The sequence below is a fragment of the Schistocerca serialis genome, chromosome 3 (genome assembly GCF_023864345.2).
Source record: "Schistocerca serialis cubense isolate TAMUIC-IGC-003099 chromosome 3, iqSchSeri2.2, whole genome shotgun sequence".
Classification (NCBI taxonomy): domain Eukaryota; kingdom Metazoa; phylum Arthropoda; class Insecta; order Orthoptera; family Acrididae; genus Schistocerca; species Schistocerca serialis.
In genome coordinates, this window is record NC_064640.1 from 136,413,919 (window position 1) to 136,429,865 (window position 15,947).

General features: G+C 41.9%; 1 protein-coding gene across 2 annotated transcripts in view; it reads right to left on the reverse strand.

Moving 5' to 3' along the window:
* Positions 1 to 15,947, reverse strand: part of LOC126469841 (filaggrin) — a 358,695-nt gene that overhangs the window by 59,297 nt on the left and 283,451 nt on the right. The gene's annotated exons all lie outside the window — the stretch shown is intronic.

The following is a 15,947-nucleotide window of genomic DNA, read 5'->3' on the forward strand; positions in this document are numbered from 1 at the left end:
AAATCCATATCAGGTACTCATTTTTAATAGTTCTTGAACATTATCAATTGAAATAATGTCACATTTGAATTGCTCACATCATAAACATGATATGTTCTTGCAGAGTGCTAACGACTGTGCTGGTGAGCACCAAAAAACAACAACAACACCGGGAGCAGCTGCAGTAAATAACCAGAGCATCTATTTTCTTTGAAAAGTTCTCAATATTATTATACAGGAAGTATGAATCCATAGGCAACTTTTATGAGAAATCAAGTCATCAGAGGAACCTGATGCAAAAAGAACCTATCTCATTAACACAAACACAACTGAAACATATCTGCTGAAACTCACAGTCGACATTAATCCCAGATCACAATGGATGACACTAAACTGACAAAGTAATATATAAAAGGCCGTAAGAGTTTCATACAGGAGGTCACTGATGGCTGAAAATGAAAACGTCATTGTCGTTGTAAGGATGTCAAAGATATCTAATGATAACCACATCACAAAAATGGAGAAGGTAAAATGCAGTCTCACTCACAACTGAGTGCACATGCAGTTTCTGAAACTATACACATTTCACATGCACGAAATGAGCTCTCAAAATAACAATGCAAGGTTAATGAAAAGTAATATTCAAGAACCAAGACGAAATGTGTCAATTAGGTTGAATGCTTTTGTATTAATTTCTCAGAGCTTGTGAATTTATTTAATAAGAGTTCTGCACAAGGAGGTTGGGAAAATACACACACAACATCTGGTAAATATTTACATTAGTAGATTTCCAGGCTATTTGAAAAGGAAAATGAATTATCTGAATAACTAAAATGGATAAAAGTTACCTGATTTTGTTTCAGAAACAAATCATAAATTGAGACACTAATGTTCTCATCCCTGTACACGTAAATGCAACTGTAAGTATACATCACTAGCAAATCTGGCAATTCTTCACAACTGCTAAATATGTATGGGAACTGGATATACATTCCAATCTACTCCTTCCCCCTCTCTATGTCCGTCTTCTCCTCCTGCTATGTATCTTCACCTCCACAACCTCCACCTCCACCTCCACCTCCACCTCCACCTCCACCTCCACCTCCACCTCCCCTCTGTTCCCCTCTCTTGTTCATCCCTCCCCCCCCCCCTCTATCCATCTCTCCTTTCCCCTCTCTCTGACTTTGTATATAGTTATTGCCAATGAAATGCATTGGCAATACTGTATGTTGTAATATGGGGTATGGGAGACCGCTCCTGCTGCCAGATCTGTGAACTTAGCGAGGTGTTGCAGTTGTTAGCACACTGGACTCATTTTTGCGAGAACTATGGTTCAAATCCACGTTCAGCCATCCTGCTTTAGGATTTCCCTTAACTGCTCCAGTGAAATGCTGGGATGCTTCCTTTGAGAGGATACAGCCGATTTCCTTCCCCATTCTTGAAGTATTTCAAACTTGTACTCTGCCTCTAATGATGTCAGTGTCAATGGGACATTAAATACTAATCTTGTTTGCTTGCTTACTTGGATCTGTGAGGACAGTTGTTTCAACAATGGTATTTTAATTAGTTTTGATCTGAAAATAGGTAGGATTACAAAGTTTCAAACGAGTCAGATTCTGTAACAGTATACCAATCATAAACCACGATTACGACTTTCCTGTTTTCTATTACAACCAACTGTGAGGAAGAAAACAAAATAGCACTTAGTTTTGTATATACTTTTTGTTAAAAACCATATAAAAGGAGAAAGAATATATATGGGAAAAACAATTTTTCTAATGGCTTAAATGTTCGCTATTGTAGTTAAAACTTGCAACAGAAAACCTGCTCAATGTTATTTAAGAAAATATATACCTCATGTCCACCTCAATGTTTATAAAAGTATTGTGTAAAAGTCTGAAGCAAATTGCTCAAGAACTCTGAGATTTTTGCTAACAATGTTCCCTCTTTATTTATTATTATACATGTATTTATATACCACATATATTTAAAAAATATGCAGCCTATATCCATACGAACGTTTATTACAGCTTTGTGTAAAAATCTGAATTAAATCTGTAAAGAACTTTTCGAGATTTTTGATAACAACAACTTGTCTTTATACAGTAATACAGATTACTAATAATTATCATTTGTTCCTGTGCAGTGACACATGCACGTATTTTCAAAAGGCCGCACATGTGGCAGTGTATGTCATCTACTGAGGGCACCTCAGACTTTGTGTGTGTGTGTGTGTGTGTGTGTGTGTGTGTGTGTGCTCAATTCTCTATTTGTATTGCTACAGCTCTTTGTGTACACAATCTGGTCCTGCTGAATGTTACTTAAATACAGTGTTCAAGTTGTTAATGCTTCTGTGGAATAAAGTCATGTTCAGTCTGCTGGTCATGTTATACCTAATTACAACATGAGTGGTGATGAATGTGGTCCTGTTCCCTGCGCAAATTTTTACTCTGGTTGGTCCTCCATTTATTCTCAATATGACTGATGGTACTATAGAGGACATTCTATGTCGGTTGGTCAAACAGCAAGAATCATTCCCCACGGCGTTGCACCACCAATCACAGGTACTTGATAATCAAATTCAGGTGCTTCAACCATTGGCTTCTGGTTTGTCTAATCTGCAGGTTTCTCAGTCTATGTCACCTGCTGTTTTGCCCTCTGCAGCCCCCGTGGTTTATCTGCCTCCCTTTTCTACATACAATGAGACCATTGAGGAATGGGATGCATATGAGAAATGTCTGTGACAAAACTTTCAAGCTTTTGGGATTACTGATGTTATTTTATGTCGCGCCTTGTTCCTTTCGTGGATATCACCAAGAATGTATCAAGTCCTACGTTAAATCACCCCTTTGCAGGGTCCATCTTCTTTAACATTTTACCAGACGTGTGAACTTTTTTCCAAATACTATTGTAAGCGCACCCATGTTACTGCATCACGGGCCGAGTTTTACTGTAGTAGGGAGCAACCACATCAATAGTATTGAGCATGGATCGCTGAACTCCATAAGTTACGTAGTCATCATCATTTTGTGTCCAATGTGTATAAAGAGCCATATGCTGATCAGATAGTGAGAGAAATTATCTTTCGTTTAGCTCCAGATTGTGAGGTGTGAGAGCATGACCTCCAGTGTGAAAATCTTCAAAATTTTGGCTATTGTACAGTCGTTCACCCGAGATGTCACAAGCTGCAGGTAACCGAAATGAGTCGTGGTGTGAGGTATCAGCAATCCAACCCTCTTAACAGCCACACAAACAAATTAAACATGCCAGTAAACAGCAACGTACGCATTCCACGGTCCCATCCTGCCCAAAATGCTGGCCTACCTGTCATAATTGCAAAAGAAAAGGTCACATTGCTTCTGTTTCTAATGCAAAAAATCAGCACAACGATCCTTATGAGAATATGGATGTAAATATTGTGTTGGCTATTTCTGTTGCACCAACAACCTCTTCATTGATCTTATGATTTTTCGTAAAGTTCTGCACATACAAGTGGATACAGGAGCTGTGGTTAACCTAGTCAAACTCACAAACTTATACCGACTTGGGCTTTTCTCGGGGCTTCTTCTCATGTCACGAAAGTTAGTTAATTACATTAAACAAAGTATTCCTATTCTCAGTCAGTTCCCTGCCCCAATGACCTAAAAGTTGATAGTCTAGTCACTTACATTTCTTGTTGCAGATAACGCACATACAGAGAATCTTTTTGAATTAGGTGCTTTTAAGATGTTTGGTTTTACTATTTCAGATGAAGTGAATTTAGTGTCTGAACAAGTGCCATGTACACAGTTAGATGCATTATGTCCTGAGTTTTCCCTCTGTGTCTCCCCTGGATTGGGGTGTACCAACAATTTTCAAGTGCGCATTGACATGAGACCTTCCGATCAGCCTCAGTTTTTTCCGGGTCCATCCAGTTCCAGTGGCACTCGGGGAACAAGTTGAAAATGAATTAGACTGCCTCATGGAATCCGGCGTTGTTCAGCGTATTGTATCAAGTGAATAGTCAACCCCTTAAATATATTAAAGAAACTAAGAAACCATCAGGCCAGTTACGCTCCTGCGGTGATTTTAAAGTTTCTGAGATTGCACAATCTGTAGTGAATACATACCTGATACCGCACCCGGACGAACTCTTTGCAAAGTATCAATACTTGCGGTTGCCTTTCGGAGTCCCCAGTGTCCCACTATTTTTTAACATTTTTTGGAACAACTTACAGTGTCTGTGCCAGGTTGTGCAAACTATTTGGATGATGAGGTAGTTTCTGGTGCCTCCACTTAGGAACATTTAAAAAATCTCCGTACTCTTTATTTCTGTCTTCCAAGTGGCCAAGTTGAAGTGCAACTTAGAAAAATGTCAATTTTTTTAACCTTCTATCATTTATCTTGGGTTTGAAGTTCCTTGCATGGGTCTCAAACCCCTGCATCAACATGGTTTTTGCTGTTGTGTTGCTTCCACACCCTACCTCAGACAAAGAACTTCTGGTTGTTCTAGGCAAAGTTGTCTACTACCCTAAATTTTTTCCAGGGGCGGTGACAATCTTGCAGACATCACAGGAGTTGCTGCGCATAGGTACTCAATTTCTTTAAAGACCATGTTGCAGTCCGTGACCTGCTTAGTGATGTAGCCATGAGGCTTCCACTTCACCCTTGCAATGGACACTTCACAGTACAGGTGAATATCTCGATGGCTCTGAGAGGCCTATTGCTTCTGCCTCAAAAACACTGACTCCTGCCCATATTAGATATTTTCAGATAGAAAAGGAGGCTTTGGCCATTGTATATGCTGTGAGTAAATTCCATGGTTTTTTTAATGGTACTAAATTCCACCTGGCCACTGATCACACACCATTGGTTTCCTTATTCAGTCCTTGTGTGTCGTTACCAGATAAAGCAGCATATTGCATTCAAGGTTGGGCTCTTTTCCTTCATGTTACAACTACGAGATTCATTTCTGCCCTACGAATGAACACGCAAATGCCAAATTAAGTCATTTTATTATGAAGACACCATTCAGTTTTGATCTTTGTAGTGACAGACAAGTATTTGTATGTCTTATATTTCGCACAAAGACGTCATTAAATGAAGGGAAGGGGTGAAACTGTGCCAAAACATAGAGTTATTCCTAATTATGTAAATCTGATAGCATGTCATAAATTAGTACTGATTTCAATTTTCTGTGCTTAAGAATAAAATTATGTATTAAATGCAGAGTGAAAATAGTGTAATGCAAAATGGACATGAAAGTACTTGTTTTGGTGTTTTGATGAGCGTTTGTAGTTCTGTTGCATAGTTTTCTCCTTTTTTTTTTTTTTTTTTTTTTTAATTGCAATAAATTATAAAATTATGTGGTGATAAATGCGTGTAAAATTATATAATGTATTTAGGTTTAAATATTTAAATCTTATAAAATTGTAAACAAATTGTGTCCACATTTAGGAATAATTTTGATTAATGTAGTGTCACGTGATCCGACTCAGGACTGGGGATATGAGCATGAAAGTGGGTTTTTTGGTTGTTGTCCATTGTGGTGGTAAGTTCAGAGCGCGGGTGTAAGCATGGCTGCCAGTGTATGCAAATAAACTGTGATGGTTCAAATGGCTCTAAGCACTATGGGAGTTATCATCTGAGGTCATCAGTCCCTTAGACTTACAACTACTTAAACCTAACTAACCTAAGAGCATCACACACATCCATGCCTGAGGCAGGATTTGAACCTGTGACCACAGCAGCAGCGCGGTTCCGGACTGAAGTGCCTAAAACCGCTTGGCGACAACGGCTGGCAACTGTGAAGGAACAACGTGAAAGTGTGTAGATGCGAGACAATAAACCATGTGGTATGAATTGCGCCGATTATCATTTATCCAGATCAGGTAGTGAAGGGAGACAAAAATTTAATAGTCATGGGTGACTGGAATTCGAGAGTAGGAAAAGGGAGAGAAGGAAACATAGTGGGTGAATATGGATTGGGGGAGAGAAATGAAAGAGGAAGCCGTCTGGTAGAATTTTGCACAGAGCATAACTTAATCATAGCTAACACTTGGTTCAAGAATCATAAAAGAAGGTTGTATACATGGAAGAATCCTGGAGATACTAGAAGGTATCAGATAGATTGTATAATGGTAAGACAGAGATTTAGGAACCAGGTATTAAATTGTAAGACATTTCCAGGGGCAGATGTGGACTCTCGACCACAATCTATTGGTTATGAACTGTAGATTAAAACTGAAGGAACTGCAAAAAGATGGGAATTTAAGGAGATGGGACCTGGATAAACTGAAAGAACCAGAGGTTGTACAGAGTTTCAGGGTCAGCATAAGGGAACAATTGACCAGAAATGGGGGAAAGAAGTACAGTAGAAGAAGAATGGGTAGCTCTGAGGGATGAAGTAGTGAAGGCAGCAGAGGATCAAGTAGGTAAAAAGACGAGGGCTAGTAGAACTCCTTAGGTAACAGTAGAAATATTGAACTTAATTGACGAAAGGAGAAAATATAAAAATGCAGTAAATGAAGCAGGCAAAAAGGAATACAAACGTCTCAAAAATTAGATCGACAGGAAGTGCAAAATGTCTAAGCAGGGATGGCTAGAGGACAAATGTAAGGATGTAGAGGCTTATCTCACTAGGGGTAAGATAGATACTGCCTACAGGAAAATTAAAGAGACCTTTGGAGAAAAGAGAGCCACTTGTATGAATATCAAGAGCTCAGATGGAAACCCAGTTCTAAGCAAAGAAGGGAAAGCAGAAAGGTGGAAAGAGTATATAGAGGGTCTATACAAGGGCAATGTACTTGAGGACAATATTATGGAAATGGAAGAGGATGTAGATGAAGATGAAATGGGAGACACGATACTGCGTGAAGAGTTTGACAGAGCAATGAAAGACCGGAGTCAAAACAAGGCTCCGGGAGTAGACAACATTCCATTAGAACTACTGATGGCCTTGGGAGAGCCAGTCCTGACAAAACTCTACCATCTGGTGGGCAACATGTATGAGACAGGCGAAATACCCTCGGACTTCAAGAAGAGTATAATAATTCCAATCCCAAAGAAAGCAGGCGTTGACAAATGTGAGAATTACCGAACTATCAGTTTAATAAGTCACAGCTGCAAAATACTAACGCAAATTCTTTACAGACGAATGGAAAAACTAGTAGAAGCCGACCTCGGGGAAGATCAGTTTGGATTCCGTACAAATATTGGAACACGTGAGGCAATACTGACCTTACGACTTATCTTAGAAGAAAGATTAAGGAAAGGCAAACCTACGTTTCTAGCATTTGTAGACTTAGAGAAATCTTTTGACAATGTTGACTGGAATACTCTCTTTCAAATTCTAAACGTGGCAGGGGTAAAACACAGGGAGCGAAAGGCTATTTACAATTTGTACAGAAACCAGATGGCAGTTATAAGAGTCGAGGGTCATGAAAGGGAAGCAGTGGTTAGGAAGGGAGTGAGACAGGGTTGTAGCCTCTCCCCGATGTTATTCAATCTGTATATTGAGCAAGCAGTAAAGGAAACAAAAGAAAAATTCGGAGTAGGTATTAAAATCCATGAAGAAGAAATAAAAACTTTGAGGTTCGCCGATGACATTGTAATTCTATCAGAGACAGCAAAGGACTTGGAAGAGCAGTTGAAGGGAATGGACAGTGTCTTGAAAGAAGGATATAAGATGAACATCAATAAAAGCAAAACGAGAATAATGGAATGTAGTCGAATTAAGTCGGGTGATGCTGAGGGAATTAGATTAGGAAATGAGACACTTAAAGTAGTAAAGGAGTTTTGCTATTTGGGGAGCAAAATAACTGATGATGGTCGAAGTAGAGAAGATATAAAATGTAGACTGGCAATGGCAAGGAAAGCGTTTCTGAAGAAGAGAAATTTGTTAACATCGAGTATAGATTTAAGTGTCAGGTAGTTGTTTCTGAAAGTATTTGTATGGAGTGTAGCCATGTATGGAAGTGAAACATGGACGATAAATAGTTTGGACAGCAAGAGAATAGAAGCTTTCGAAATGTGGTGCTACAGAAGAATTCTTAAGATTAGATGGGTAGATCACATAACTAAGGAGGAGGTATTAAATAGAATTGGGGAGAAGAGGAGTTTGTGGCACAACTTGATAAGAAGAAGGGACCGGTTGGTAGGACATGTTCTGGGGCATCAAGGGATCACAAATTTAGCATTGGAGGGCTACGTGGAGGGTAAAAATCGTAGAGGGAGACCAAGAGATGAAAACACTAAGCAGATTCAGAAGGATGTAGGTTGCAGTAAGTACTGGTAGATGAAGAAGCTTGCACAGGATAGGGTAGCATGGAGAGCTGCATCAAACCAGTCTCAGGACTGAAGACCACAACAACAACATGAATTGCGCCGATTATCATTTATCCAAATCAGATTTATTTATTTGTTTATTTTTTAAATAAATAAGCTTCATGCAACCATTCACTACCAACCCCCCTTTGCAGATGAGCCACGTGGAAAATAGGTAGTGAATGAGCCCGAGTACAGTTTCAGTCACCTTGGATGATGTTGTCACATGTATGGGACCATATACATGTGGATTTCGGTGGCCCCTTTCTCAACGCTTACTGGCTGTTGGTCATTGATGCCTATTCTCATTTTCCATATGTGATTTGTTGTGTTTCCATATCCACAACTGCTACTGAAGCAGCCTTGTCCAAAAATTTTTCACTCCAATGCTTGCCGACGATGTTAGTGTCCAATAATAGTCCACAATATTCATCGCAAGCGTTTGTGACATGTTGTGATTCCTGGGGTATTGATCACATCCTTGCCCAGCTGTTCCATCCACAATCTAATGGTGAGGTGGAACGACTAGTTTGGATGTTCAAAACTCAAAATGAAAAAGTATGTTGCCAGCTCATCGTCCAATGTCGCCTTAGATCAGTTTTTCTCCTCATACCGTTTCACACCATTCGGCAAGAAGAGACCGACGGAGTTACTCCACAGGCACCAGCTGAGGACACTGCTAAACCTCCTGTATCCTCCACCTGGGCACCAACCCAGGCAGCCACAGTGCCTCTTCTGATAGGGTGTGCTTGTCTGGGTGTGTTGTTTTGGACATTGCCATAAATGGATTCCAGCTGTCATTGCCAGCTGTGATATCCACAAGGTGCATGGCCTCTGCCCGAGGCACCATGATCAGCTTCACTTTCAAGCGGGTGGCCAGGCACCCTCTCATGTCATATCATTGTCTCTGATTCCACCAACATCAGGCATCACATCACCTGCTGCTGCCAGTTCTCTCTGCCAGCATGGACAAGAGCATCCGTCCTCAGAGGCCGAACCACCAGTTCCTCTATTGCTTCTGGGACCCATTCCTGAGCAACCACTGATACCATTACAACAGCACCATTAGAGTATTGCTTCTGGGACCCATTCCTGAGCAACCACTGATACCATTACAACAGCACCATTAGAGCTGAGATCGACATGGAAACAGCCCTGGCATCACTGGTGTTGCCATATGATTTGACACAGGAAGGTGGTCACAGACTGAGTCTACACCTGAAGCACTTTAGGCTGTACACTCCTGTTGCAGCATATCACCTTAGCCAGAGCCTAGTGGATGAGGAGGACAGTATGGACATCTCAAGAATTTTTGATCTCCGTGAGAGAGGAGGAATGCACATAGTTTCAAAAGGCTGTGCATGCGGCAGTGCTATGTCATCCACAGAGGGTGCCTCAGGTTCGTGTGTGTGTGTGTGTGTGTGTGTGTGTGTGTGTGTGTGTGTGTGTGTGTGTGTAGAGACATCACCGTCAGAGCCCGCCACAGGCCCCAGTCTATTTAAGGGCAGCCGAGCTATGCTCGGCCTCAGTTCTCTATGTGTATTGCTACAGCTCATTGGGTACGTTGAGTGTTACTCAAATACTATATTCAGGTTGTTAATGCTTCCATGGAATAAAGTTGTGTTCAGTCTACTGGTCATGTTGTACTTGACATCAAGATGGTTGTTGAGTGGTGATTGGAAAATAAGGAGACAGATTTTTATGACACGCAATTCAGAAGTTTGGTGTTCATCATGATAAGTGCCTTAGTATTGGCTGGAAATTACACTGAAAAGTAAATTAAGGTATAGGCTTTCATATAACAATAAATTGTTTAAAAAACCCACTAGCATTTATTTAACACAAGAACAGCACTTAAAAAAAGCCTCATATTTGCAAAAATATTCAACACTCAGAAAAAAATATCCCAAATGAAACATAACTTAAAGAGGTGTAGTACACTGTTCCAGCAACATGCACAAATCCTTATTTCTAGGGATAATTTTATAATGCTGTCCCAAGAGCCAGATGCTCAGCATAGCATCCCAGTGTTCTTGAAGTCAAATGAGTGGTTTTTCTTTACGCTACACTCTACTATTGTTGATTTCTCTATGTGCCCGAGTCTTAAATGCCGGATGTGCTCCTCACAGTATTTTGAGATATGATGCTTTGTTTGCCACATGTGTTGGGGCCATTTTCACAAGAAATGTTGTCTATCCCAGGTATGATCCGTTTTAGCGAGTCTTTTACAGAACTGAGGTACTGTTTCATCTTAGGTGGTGACTGGAAGAGATTTTTATGTTGGATTTTTCAAGCAGCCTTGCAGTTTTGGCTGAGAGCAGTCCCAAGTAAGGCAGGAAAGGGCATCTCCTGTCTTCTTCCTCAACCTCTCAGTTTACTGCATCTTTTATCGTCTTGAATGTCCTACCAATCTGTGCTTCACTATAGCCATTTTTACAGAACCCTTCTTCAAGTGTCGTAGTTTGGTTGGGAGGCTTTCCTTATTGCAGATGACACCCTGTGTACCAGGGAGGTTGGCACTGCCAGTCACTATGGCAAATTGTGGCAGCTCACAGCATGAAGGTACAGGTCTGTGTAGGTCATCTTTCTCTGTATTGCATGGTCTGGTGTATATCCAAGAAAGGGAGACAACAGTTCTTCTCTATTCCTACGGTGAACGCAAGGTTTTGATGGATGGTGCTGAGGTGGTCCAGAAACACATTCAGTGCCTGTCTGCCATGCCCCCACACCAAAAGAGTATTGTTAACGCACCAGAAGAAGTGCTCGGGTTTTTGGTGAGTGGTTTAGAGGACCCCCTCCTCTATGCATTCCACGTACCGATTTGCAATCCCAGGACCCAGTGGGGATCCTGTGTCCATTCCATTCAGCTGTTCATAAAACTCTCCACCACACTTTAAGTAGGTGATTGTTACTCCAGGCTCAAAAAGTTTATTGACTTGTGCATCAAAATGTTGAGTAAGGGTGCCAAAGAATTTTGAAGAGATACTTTCAGAAACAGCGATTCAATGTCAAAGCTCACAAGCAGGTCATCCTTTGACAGTCACATGTCCTTAAGTACTTCCATGAAACTGGCAGAGTTCCTAATGTGGTGACTGCACTGTCAGTTAAGGATTTTTAGAATTGTCATAAGATATTTAGTCAGATCATAATCATGTGAGTTAATAGTGTTGTGTACTGGCTCCAGAGGCACACCTCCCTTGTGGATTTCGGGGAGTCCATACAGGTGCGGTGTGGCTAGTGTCCTGGGATATAGCCACTTCTTCACTACTTCTGATAGATTTGAGCTCTTCCAACAGAGCTACCGTTTTACTGTGTGTGTGCGTGTGCGTGTGCGTATGTGTGTGTGTGTGTGTGTGTGTGTGTGTGTGTGTGTGTGTGTGTGTGGAGGGGGGGGGGGGGGGGGACGATGACTAGGGGCTTATCATCATGGTTATCAGTGCCCATAAGATGATCAACAGAAACAAATGTGGTTAAAAATGTAAAAACGTGAGAAAAAAATAGAAGGCAAACAGAGATAAATATCATGGTGGATAGTGTTAATAATTTTCAGATAAGGCGGCTTCACTGATTCATATACTGTACACCCATTGTCTAGCCACGATTGCATCAAAGCCCTATAAAAGTGGAGCAGACATGCCCTGTCTGCTCCCCAATACCTGTGGTAAAGGCACTTTAACATATTCAGTGTCATCTGTGTTCTGGCTTTCAGGTCTCTCACGTGTAGTAACCACAACAGTCTGGAGTCAAAAATGAGACCAAGAAATTTCATTGGGTCTTTAAAATTTGGAATGGTGTCCCTCATACTCAAATCAGGTAGATTAAAATGAAGACACACATTTATTTGAAGAAAACTGAAAACTTGTCTTTGCAACCCACTCCTCTAAGCTCTGCATTGTAAGTTTCAACTGACAAGTCACTGTTCCAACACTAGAGTAGGAACAGAAAACTGCAAAATCGTTCACAAAAAAAGGAGCACAGTAAAGGATTCCTTACTGTAGAAATTATACTATTTATGGCAATGGCAAAGAGGGTAACACTGAAAACAAAGCCCTGAAGAACACCATTCTCCTGCTCAAAATGAGCAGACAGCACTTAGATAGGAAGGACCATATAAAGATGGGGAGGTGGCCACAAAAGCCCCATTGGTGGAGCTACCCTAGAATACTGTGTCTCCAGTAGTGTATAGACCTTACTGATGTCAAAGAATACACTGATATAGTGATGGTTACATAGTAAAGCCTCCTGAATAGCCACCTTTAGCAGAATCAAGTTGTTGACAGAGGATAGAAATCTCCCAAATACACACTGAGAGTGGCTAACGAGTTGCCTGGTCTCTAACATCCAGACAAGGCGACAGTTAACCATTCATTCCAGGGCCTTTCCTATACAGCTTGTTAAGGTGACGCTCCAGCAGCTATTGGAACATGTTTGATCCTTTTCTAGTTTCATGAGAACTATCAGAATGGCCCCTCTCCATGAATCAGGAAGGTGGCCTGACTGCCACATCAAATTGAAACATGTAAGAATTTCCTTTGATGCTGCTTGATCACAAGGATAAGGGGCAGTTGTAAAACTCAGAACTGTTGGATCTTAAGTCCAACTCCCTCTCTGTGGTCACATGGGGGTAGAGGAATGTAAAATCTTCGCTGACATTGGCAGCAGTCACCGCAAAATGCTCTGCCATCATCTGAGCGATGTCTCCGGGCACTGTTTGGACACACTTCTGTTTCAGCACTGCTGCTGTTGGTAAGCGATTGTATTTACCAGGAATCCTCCTGATGGTTTCCCATACTTTCGTAGAACAAGTTGAATTAACTAAACTGAGCCTCAGCTGTTGCACTTGAAAGAGTGTGAGGTCGTCTGATGTTGGGTGGCATTTAAACCTTCATAGAGCTGCATGCCTAACCTGGAGTGCAGAGCAGCACCCAGTGGTCCACCAAGATACGGTGTGTCTCCTAAGGTGACCTGAGGACTTTGGGGTGGATAAGGAAGCACCATGGTGAATCACTCATGTGATGTGGTCCACCCTTTCCTGGACACAGCCTATGACTTCAAACACAGCCAGTTGGCTGAACATTGTTCAGTTAGTCCTGCTGACCATCCATTTTGGTGGCTTCCGCTCCAATAATACTCCATGCAGCAGGTGGATCCACAGCAGTAAGTGGTCACTGGAATGAATGGCGCCAATTGCTTCACACTGAGCAGAGTCTGTGATGGCTGGAGAGCAGAAAGAGAGCTTGATGGCTGAGGATGACCCAGAAGCAGCTGAGAAATGAGTGGAATACACAGCTCATGAGACATCATGAAGCTCCCCAAATCTCAACACCTAGGCCTAGGTATAGTTTGAGCCCCACAATACCTTATGGGCATTGAAGTTATCCAGCAGGAGAAGTGGGTGGAGGAGTTGTTCTACAAAGCCTATAAGAGCCTCAGAGTCTATCACATCTTGTGAGGGTAAATACATGGAGCAGACAGTGATGAACTTCAATGTCTGCTGTTTTTAGGTAAGTAAACAAGGAAAGAGCAGAGAAGTGGTGTGCATTATTGACAAACACAGCAACCCCTCCATAGGCTTTTTCCCCAGTCAGGTCATACTTGAGGTGGAGATTCAGCCATGGGGCAAGATGGCTGCCCCAGACTGACTTCACGTTCTATTGGCTCTGAAGCAGAAGTAGCAGAACTGTCATCAGGTCAAATGACATCTTACCAGATTCTGCCTTTGGAGTTGCTGGGAGCTCTGCAACTGTGGCGTTATCTCATGTTCTTGGGGAGTGAGGGTGTGGGGGGGTACTATGGGTTCTGAAACAACTGCAGTTTGACACGTGCACCTGCAAACGCAGGTAGCAGTGCTGACACTAGCAACCTCCATTTATGTAAAAGCATTGCTGTCAGAACAGGCTTTTTCAAGGCTGAAGCAAAAGATGTAGTGCATGTGGGACGCTTCTTGGCCTTGCAGATCTTGGCCTCACCATACGTGATGTGTTTCACTGTTTCAATTTCCTGCATCTTCCTTTCTTCAAGAAAGGGTGACCCTGGTGCAATTTAAATCCTGTCAAGGACATGAACAAAGGGCACCTTTGTGGGTGGCCTCACCACATTTTTCGTTAAGTGGCCTCTCCGTTACATCCCACAGTTATGTGCCCAAAGAGCTGGTATTTAAAACTGTGCAATGGGATGGGGACTATGGTTGCACACTTAGGCAAATGAAACCTGCCTTGATATGCTCTGGGAGTTTTGTGCTATTGAAGATAACCAAGAAGGGGTCAAGATTTTACCGGATTCCCATCCACTCATTTCATGACATTCTGCACATTGACGATACCTCGTTCAGCCCACTCATCTTTCAATTCCTCTTTGGAAATATCAAGCAGATCTCTATATAACACAACACCTTTGCTGCAGTTCAAGATGTTGTGGATCTTCATTTCTATGGCATATTTCCCAAAGCATTTAGCTTCTCGGAGATTCGTTGCTTTTAGGGAACTACACATTTCAACCAACAGTGTTCCATTTCGCAATTGCTTGACTGATTTGAAAGTATCAGCATTGCCCTCCAAACCTTTCTGAATCTACAGATATGAAACTCTCTCGAAGCTGCCCTCTATCATTTTAACAATAAAAAACACATTCTGGCCAGCAGCATGCACTCTGCTACAATAAATTGAAGGAGTTTGAATAATTCCTGAGCCAAGAGGACTGTCTACACATGCCCTATTGTTAGACTGAGTGTTGGTACCTACCAGGAGCTGGCTGGGAGGGGGGTGGTGGTTAGTGTTTAACGTCCCGTCGACAACGAGGTCATTAGAGACGGAGCGCAAGCTCGGGTTAGGGAAGGATTGGGAAGGAAATCGGCTGTGCCCTTTCAAAGGAACCATCCCGGCATTTGCCTGAAACGATTTAGGGAAATCATGGAAAACCTAAATCAGGATGGCCAGAGACGGGATTGAACCGTCGTCCTCCTGAATGCGAGTCCAGTGTGCTAACCACTGTGCCACCTTGCTCGGTGGCTGGGAGGAGGAGGAGAAAATTTTGAGGGATCCATTTCGGTCCCACGAGCAGCTACTAGACAGAGCCCTGTGTGCCTAGGTAAGCCTGACACAACTGAGGTGCAGCAGTTTCCCCAGGGGCTGCATTGTAAGGTGGAAAATTATAGGACTCCTCTCAATAGGTCAGGCATGCACTACAGACAGTGTGTTGCAGGGTACGTTGTGTTGAGAAACAATCGTTAAGAAAAAAAATTCGGAGTGTTGCACCATTTCTGGGTTAATTAGCATTGAAGTTAACCACTCAGGCTGTTGCACACGTAAATTCAAGTATCCTACCAAATACAATTATTATCAGTTGTTCTCATAGCGTAAATGATCATGTACAAGGCTGCTCAGCCTTTGGCTCAGGTTCAGTACCTACAACAGTCCCATGTCCAATTTTTTTTATTGCTATCTTGTTTGCTTTGAGGAAACCAAATGAAGAACATGTTTGGAGAGACAGTCTCTGGTGGGCTCTTGAATTTGCACGCAAAATGGTCTGATTGGCTAACTACAATCCTAATTAACTCAGAAACGATGCAACATATAAAATTTTTTTCTTAGTAATTATTTCTCAGCACGACCAACCCTGCAACACCCTTACAAGAGATCCAGGCTGTTTCTGACAACCCTATATAG